This window comes from Hemiscyllium ocellatum, unplaced genomic scaffold, assembly GCF_020745735.1.
Source record: "Hemiscyllium ocellatum isolate sHemOce1 unplaced genomic scaffold, sHemOce1.pat.X.cur. scaffold_269_pat_ctg1, whole genome shotgun sequence".
NCBI lineage: Eukaryota > Metazoa > Chordata > Chondrichthyes > Orectolobiformes > Hemiscylliidae > Hemiscyllium > Hemiscyllium ocellatum.
In genome coordinates this window covers 75,820-84,600 of record NW_026868168.1, presented here as the reverse complement: position 1 = coordinate 84,600, position 8,781 = coordinate 75,820, and positions in this window count along the sequence as shown.

The window sequence follows — 8,781 nt, the reverse complement described above, 5'->3', positions numbered from 1 at the left end:
ACAACCTGGTGTTATGTGATTCTTAACTGAGAATATGACAGCACTATAACAGGACTGCATGTAAACAGCCTCAGTCCAGTTAATCAGTACATTCGGAAGGATTTCCTCCAAGTTTGATGACGCAATATTAGTCAAAACCATCAACTTCAACCTGCAATGATGCTCTTAACGAACACTTCAGGCTGACACAAAGCTCCCCACCCCACTGCAATGTGGTAACCAGGCCCGGCCCAGGAACTGGAACTGGGACACTTGTGGACTGTGATCTCAAAGGAAGCGAGCAAACACAATTCTGACAGATTAGCCCTCAAAGATGAGTAGCAAGTTTGAGACAGGCAGGTGGTATGCCTTCTTGCACTTAGCTGAATTGCAAAACACGACTAAGTAAGAAATGCAAAGTATAAAGAACTGTTTTTCTTTCCATGGTTGGAGAGTTTTATCCTAGTTGATCACAGTTGCTGCTGCTTGCTCCCCAGGTCAAATCATAGGATCTATAACAAAACAATAAACTGCTGGAGATCTAAACCCCAGAAACAAAGTGCTGGAGAAACTTAGCAGTTCTGAGGGTATCGATGAAGAGAAAAAAAAGTTACATTTCAATTTCACTGACTCTTCGTCTGAACGGAAAAAGATCATGAGACTTTGAACTTACAATGTTTTATTCCCCTCAGAGATGCTGCTGGACCTGCGGTTCTCCAACATTGTGCTTTTTATTTTGAACTTTATTTACAAAACAGATCAGAAAATACTAATCTGCAAAAGTGAAAGGTTCATTGCGAACATGAGCATAGTGTCCACACTTGAGTTACATTAGCACGCCTCAGTTTAAAAACAAGATTTAACTCAAAGTAACATTCCAATCCAAAATTAGCCAAGTTACACCAGTAATAAAGCTCATCCACCCAATGAGGTACTTCAGCACAACATCCTGCAGTGTTGCACACAGCCACCTTTTACCAAAGAATGATCACATGTCACAAAATTGAAGGCCAAGAGCATGTCTCTTTAAAGGAATTGAAGTCAAACTCTCAATTTTTTTGGAAGGATTTTCTTAAACCTGATTAAACATTTAAATCTCAGCATAATCTTTGCTTGTTTAAACAAAGTTTGTGGGAAAGATCCCACGTCTTGCTAAAGGTTCAGTTCAGTCTGATACTTAGAGCCAAAGGTCAAGCGAATATCACACTTTCTATTCACTTCTACAAATTGTTTGTAAAATCATGTCACGTTAAAGAACTGGACAATAAATGTCACTGTGTGCAATAAGAGTGAAGCCTGTGACAGCAGATTTAGCTTTGGAGGGCAGTGTGTGTGCTTTCTAAATTCTGGGAGCACTTTGGGAGACTCCTCCCAGATGGTGACAGTGAGCATACCTGGAATGCACAGTTTAGATCTGGGAATCCTTGGGAGAGAATCTGTGGTTTCAGTAGTACTTGCCTTGTATTGTTGGTGTACAGTAAGCAATTCATTAAGTTACTTATGTATTGTTGTTGACTACATGAATGGTATTCAAATCTGCCAGGTTGCCTTCAATAGTGTGAATGCATCTATTGTAAATATTTGGAATATTCCAGAACTGCCCAGTGCTTGGCAAGTTCAGGGGGACAAAAATCACTGAGTAATTTGAAATAAAGAATCCAAGAGGACTAAACCACTGAAGTACTCAATTCAAATAGTTAAATGAGTGCTCACATTTAAAATATCTGTTATCCATAGGAATGGATGGACTGACAGAATTGGGACCAAATTCCTAGCTGGGGAGTGTGAAATGTGCTTTGATAAAGTCACATGCATTTACCAACAATAATTTGGCAAGCTCGGAAATTTAAAAACAATACGAGCTTCATTGTTGCTCCAGTCAGGTCCCAAGCTCTGTGAAAACAATAACCATATCCAGGTTTATTGCATACATTCTGAAACATGTTCCTGCTACAGATCCTGCAATTTTCCCCCAATGAGCATAGTCCAGCCAAATGATGTTGCTAACTTTGGCCAACTCATTTCTTTCCTCGCCTTTATAGCCTGAAGAGTGACCAGAAGCAATTACTCCACATATGTGGGAACATTACCGACGAGGATTTTTTCCTTCAGAATTGACTTCCATATATTCAGTGCCAGAACAGATAAAAAGCTTGTTACCTTTTATGGAGCAATGATTCAGTGGGAGTAAAATGCTAACCTTTTCTTGCTTAATTGAGAGAATGAAGTCACAGTTGTCTAAAACAAAATCAGATCCTTCAGTCCAACTTGCCCATGCTGACCAAATATCCAAAATTAATCTAGTCCCATTTGCCAGCATTTTTCCATATCCATCTTAAACCCTTTCTGCTGATTATCAGTTTATTTTACTGTATCAGCACTTGAAATACCGATTTTTTTTTTCTCCCAACATTGGTTAAAGAAATCATAAGTTCATTCATCCAAGTTAATTTTGTAATCTTTCACAAAGAAACAAGTGAGAAAAACATATAGCTGAGTGAAAAATAAAATACTGCAGCTGCATGATATCGGGGAACACTCTAAAGGTGAGGCACTGATACTGCACAAGTTTGTCAGCACAGTTTCCATTACTGACAATAATTTAGTAATGTCTTAGTCTTCATGTAGTTCAGGTAAATTATTCTTGGTTTAATCTACTCAAAGGAGAAAGTGACGACCAAAGAAGCTGGACATCAGAGTCGAAAAGTGTCATGCTGGAAAAGCAAAGCAAGTCAGGCAGCATCCGAGAAGTAGGAGAGTTGATGTTTCGGGCATAAGCCCTTCATCAGGAATCACAGGCTTCAGAAAAATAACTGGCATAGACTTATGCCAATACATACGTAGAAGCGTCAGAACATGTTACTATCAGATTAGAGACTAATTTCAGATTTGATACCATTCAGTGCAACATTTCAGTATGATATTTACATATGTACCTAAAAGAGAAGTTGTCTAAAATTACAAGCTCTAGAATGATTATACGAATAAACCTGGAAATAAAGCTGGTGAACAAGAATGGCAAAGCGAAGTCCCATCAGTATCGCCTTGGGCAGTGTCAAGTAAGAATTTGACAACAGAGTTGCCACTTTGGTATAATCTGCAGTCTGGCCAAATTGCAGCAAAAATCTGTTCAATTTTATCTGCAAACTATTGAATGCAAAATCCTCCTTGCACAATAATGAGGCAGCATTTTGGGATGTCATTTTTAAAATATATTATTTTCAAAGTTACTCACAATTAAGAGTGATCACTTGGTACTGCCTGCATAACACAGTACGAAAAGGAATTAACAAAAAAAAACATTATAACCCAAATTCAGAGTCACTAATTAATTGATATTGCATGGGTTCAGCATTTATAAGTAATCAATTTTTAAAAATAAATAGATACATTTATTAACTAGATTGGAGTACAGTCAAGTTTCTTACTGAACAGTGACAGGATTGAACAGAGTCCGCTTGAATTTAAGATAGGGGAATCATACGTAGCAAATCTACTTAAAGAACCTACAGAGTGAAATATTAAAGTATGAAAATGCAGGACATTTAGAAAAGCTTATCATTAAACATGGCAGACTGGGTTTTGTGAAAGAGAAACTATATTTGACAAATTTACGACAGTTCATTGAGGAGATAACAACTAGGGCTGATAAAGGGCAATCCAATGATGTTCTGTATTTGGAATTTAAAAATGCAAATGATAAGGTGCTACATAAAAGTTAATTGCTCATGGTATCGGGGTAATGTATTAGCATGGATTGAGGATTGGTTAACCACACTGGCTGTTGCTGAGTCCTCACTTGCAGTGCTGTGTACAATGTAAGCTCCCATATTTAATAAAGGATAAACCAACATTGGAGACCATTCAAAAAAGATTCACTTAGCTGCTTTGTAGACAAAAGGATTGACCTATCAAGAATAGATAAGCAGGGGGGATTTTATGGAAACCAGATTCTGAGGAGCTTGATAGGGTAGATGTTGACCAAATCTTCTAGCACCAGTGAAGTCTCAAACCAGGGGACATTACATAAGGGAACATTCATTTTAAAAAAAAGTAAAGATTTTTTTCTCGTGGTGAATGGCTAGAATTTTCTCCCCCAAACAATTGTGAAAGTTAAATGTGGGAGGGAAATGGTTGGGTTACTCTTTGGAGGCTCAGTGTGGCTTGTTGGGCTGAAGGGCCTGTTTCCACACAGTAGGCAATCTATGATTCTATCTCAAATTATTTTAAAAGAGGGCGGACGAATTTTTGAAATATTGAGCAGTTGAGGGCTATGTGGATCAAGCCTAGAAGAGGTGTTGAGGTCTGGGTTGGCCCAGCCATGATCTGACAGAATGGGGGAACAAGCTGAAAGGGATGAATTGCCTCCTCCTGCTCCGATTTCTTGAGGCTCCGTTTCATGTTTTGTTTTTGTCTCCAAAGAAGAGTGTGATACAATGTGCTAAAGATCTCAGATGTTGTGAAAATTGGGTGTTTATGTACTGATTCAGATAGCATTGATTCATCAGTCACAGCTATACAGTCATGAGTAGGAAGGCAATGCCCTCCATGAATAAGGAAATCTACTGCAGAGCTCATTGTTATCCGCAGGAACATGACCCAACATCTCAGCAAAAACAGGACACACTGCGCATGCTCCAGCCAACAGTGACCCCGGTGATTGATGTCAGCACCGGACCAATGAAAGGACGGTGGGCGGTACTGGAGGACCTAGCGGGCGGTTTGTCCTCCAACCAATCACTGTGAATGAAGGGCGGAGCTAAACTAAACCATGTGATCATCCTCGCGCGCGGCGCAGAGTCGCTGTAATGAATGCTCGGGAAGTTATGGAGAGAAAGGATACGGTAAAAAAGAAATAAACAGGGAAACGGGAGAAAAACTGTGTTGCTATGAGCGGAGAGGTTTTACAAACAAACTATGCATGTCGGAAAACACAAATTGAACGTCCCAGTCCCGTATTTGCAGTAAATGAGGAATTGCCTCAGCGGCTGCAGGCCTGAGTGAGCGTCGCCATCTTTATTCGGGACAACGATTCACTGGACACGTGCGGAGCCGCCATCTTTGTAGGGGGCAAGGTGCAGCCAGGCGCATGTGCAGCCTCTCTCTGGTACAGAGTCATTGTGATGACAGCAGCCAATCCTGTTCTGATTCACCTCTGGGCTCCCTCAGGACCACTTTGTCAATGTCTAGCTTCCTCAGTCTCCAACCATGGGGGTATTTTTGATCTGTTTAGTACTGTATTATTACTTTTATAGATCCTTTGTCAATGAATTTTTCACTGTGGCCCAGCCCCTGACCACGTGCTGTTCTATCATTACATTACTTTTTTTGAATAGTTTTGACAGTCAAGAATTCTTTTTTCCAACAAGCAAGTGTATTTTCCTTCAATTTCTGACTATCAAATTCTGCACCAAGTTCATTCCCTATAATCCATTTTGCACTCCCTGAAACATTAATTGTGTTTCTTCTTCCACAGATACCAGTGATTAATGCCAAAGCCCTGTTGCCTGGGAGAGGGTGATGTTTGACTTCCTGTACAGCTGCAGTTTGTGTGGTGAAGGTGCTCCCACAATGTGGTTGGGTAAGTGGCATTATAGATTATTCATTCAGCAACAGTGATGATTTGAAAATAATGTCCAAATCAACAACAGTTTGTAGTTTTATTATCCTGCTTATAATTTCACAAAAATACTATTGAGAACTTTAGACATAAGGGCAGAGATGGAGATATTAGGTCAGGTGACCAAAAGCATTGCCAAAAAGCAGGTTTTGAGGGATGTCTTAAAGATGGCAAGCAGACCTGTGAGGTTTTGGCTGCGAATGTCAGACCATGCTGCTTCAGCAACTGTAGAAACAGCCACTCAGGCGAAGTAATGAATTAACAAATGGTGGGAGTCCCGAAGAAAATGGGTTGTCGAGGTCTCAAAGTGTGTGTGGTGCAGGGAGCTAGGGATGATCACAGCCAGGAATTAAATCAATTGTGAGAATTTTAAATTGAGGGATATCGGCCAGGTGCTGGCAGGTGAGACTAGATTGGGTTGGGGTATCTGGTCAGCATGGACGGGTTGGACCGAAGGGTCTGTTTCCTTGCTGTACATCTCTATGGCTGTATGCTGTTGATTATAATTAGGAGCCTTTTGATGAATCAACAAGCAGAGATTTGGACTTTCTTGAGATGACAGGGAGGTTGAATGTGGGAAGCTGGCCAGGAGTGTGTTTGGATAATGAAGTCTGGAGATAACACAAGGTGGATGAAAGTATATGAGCTGAGACAAGGGTGGAATCAGCTAGAAATAGTGGTGTTGGAGTGGGACTGAGTTATGACACTCACCTCACCTCTGGGATTCAGCTGGTTGTCAGGTTGTGAATCAGGCAGTAACACAATCGGGAGCTGAGTGACCCTGGTGGAGCCTAAAATGAGTGTCACTCAGCTGGCTGTTGCTGAGCAGCTGCTGCTTGGTAGCCCTGTTGATAACATCTTCCATCACTTTACTGCTGATCGAGTGTGGACTGAGAGATGGAAATTGCCTGGGTTGGATTGCCCTGTGTTTTTGTGTTGAACGTCCCTGGGCAATGTTCCACATTGTCGGTAGATGCCAGTGCTGGAGTGGTACTTGGTTTGGTGGGTGGCAAGTTCTGGAGCACAAGCTATCAGTATTACTGTCAGAATATTGGCAGGGCCCGTAGTCTTTGCACTACTTAACCATTTCTTGATGTTATTCAAACTGAATCGAACTGGCTTAAAACTCGCATCTGTGATGCTGGAAACCACTGGAGAAGGCTGAGATGTATCATCCCACTTTGCACTTCTGGCTGAAGATTGCTGCAAATGCTGTCATCTTATCTGGTGCATGGATGTGTGAGGCTCCTCCTCAGTCAGGATGGGGATATCTGTGATGCTTCCTCCAGTGAGTTGTTTAATTGTCCATCACCGTTCACTACTGGGTGTGGCAGAAATGCAGAACTCCAATCTGTTCCATTGGATGTAGGATCACTTAGCTCTATCACTTGTTGCTGATGCTGTGTAATATGCAGGTAGTTCTGTTTGATAGTTTCACCAGGTTGGCCCTTCATTTTTAGGTCTGCCGAGTGCTGCTCATGGCATGCCCTCCTTTCCTGTCCATTGTGATGGGTGAGAGCAGGATTTACAAACCCATGAGATTTCAGATTGTGCTGGAGTACAGTTCTGCTGCTGTTGATGTCCCACAGTTCCTCATAGATGCCCAGTTTGAGATCCTAGACCTCTTTGAAATCTGTCCCATTTAGAACGGTGATAATGCCACTCAACACGGAGGTTTTTCTCAACTTTAAGGCAAGACTTTGTCTCGAAAAGGACTGTGTGATGGTCACTCTTACTGATACTGTCATGGACAGATGTATCTGCCGCTGGTCAATTCATAACAATGAGATCAAGTATGTTTTACACTTTTTGGTTCCCTCACCACCTGCTGCAGACTCAGTTGAGCAGCTATATCCTTTAGGACCTGACCAGCTCAGTCAGTAATTCTGTTGCAGAACTAGTCTCGATTGTGGACATTGAAATCCTGTACCCAGAGTACGTTTGACACCATTTTACTTCCTCCGTGCTTCCTTCAAATGTTGTTCAACATGAAGGAGAAGTGATTCATCAGCCAAGGGAGGACGGAGCGTGGTAATCAGCAGGAGCCATGAGACTTCCTGGTGTACGGAGTCAATGCTGTGTACTCCCAGGGCAAATCCTCCCTGTCTGTACACCACTGTGCCACCACCTCTGCCTGGTCTGTCCTGCTGGTGGGACAGGACATATCCAGAGATTTCAGGAGAAAGGGAACACTGCAGATGCTGGAGTCGTGAGTGTTGTGCTGGAAAAGCACAGCAGGTCAGGCTGATGATGGGCTTAGTCTCAACGTCGATTCTCCTTCTCCTCGGATGCTGCCTGAACTGTTGTGCTTTTCCAGCACCACACTCTCGATATCTAGGGATGGTGATGGTGGTGTCTGGTCATTGTCTGTAAGGGATGATTCCGTGAGTATGAGTATGTCAGGCTGTTCCTTGAATAGTCTGTGAGACAGCTCTCCACATTTTGGCACCAAAAACCATATGTTAGTGTGGAGGACGTTGCACCATTGAGAGGTCTGATTCTGTGGTTGTATTTTCTGGTGCCTTGTTAGTTGCCAACTTGTCCATCCAGTTTCATTCCTGTGTTGAGACTTTGCAGTGATTAATACAGTGAGAGCTGGCTGGGCCACTGTCAGGTTGGCAGGATATTTTTTCGCCATTGACAATGGTTTCATGGAGATCAGGAGATTCCTAATACGTTTGTTTTTTTTTTCTTGAATTCAGATTCCACCATCTGCCAACATGGGATTCGAACCAGGACTTCAGTCGTTTGTTTTAATATTCTGGATAAAAGCTAAATACGTCAGGTTTGTTCACTCATTTTAAATATCACTAACCCTGGTTTTGTTTCTTTGTAAAACACTGTCCATCATCTTGTCTCCTCCATCCTTCTCTCCAACAATAAGTGAGGAGCACATGGAGTTTCTCTGTCACTAAGACTGAGATAATCCGATCTGCTGCTTCTCTCCCTCCCGCTAGCCCACTGAGTCAAACTGCCTCACGTGGTGTTCCTGGTTTTTGTCCTAAACCTACATCTTTCTCCAGTCTCGGGTCAAGCCTTATCAGAGCTCACCTTGACCCTTTACCCTAACCTCGCTAAACTCACTTTCCAACTCTCTTTCCTCCGCTGCCGCCTCATCACTCCCCCTCGCCAATTCATAGATATTGTTCCTTGTTCTGTCTGTTGGTCTTTTTTGGTTATGT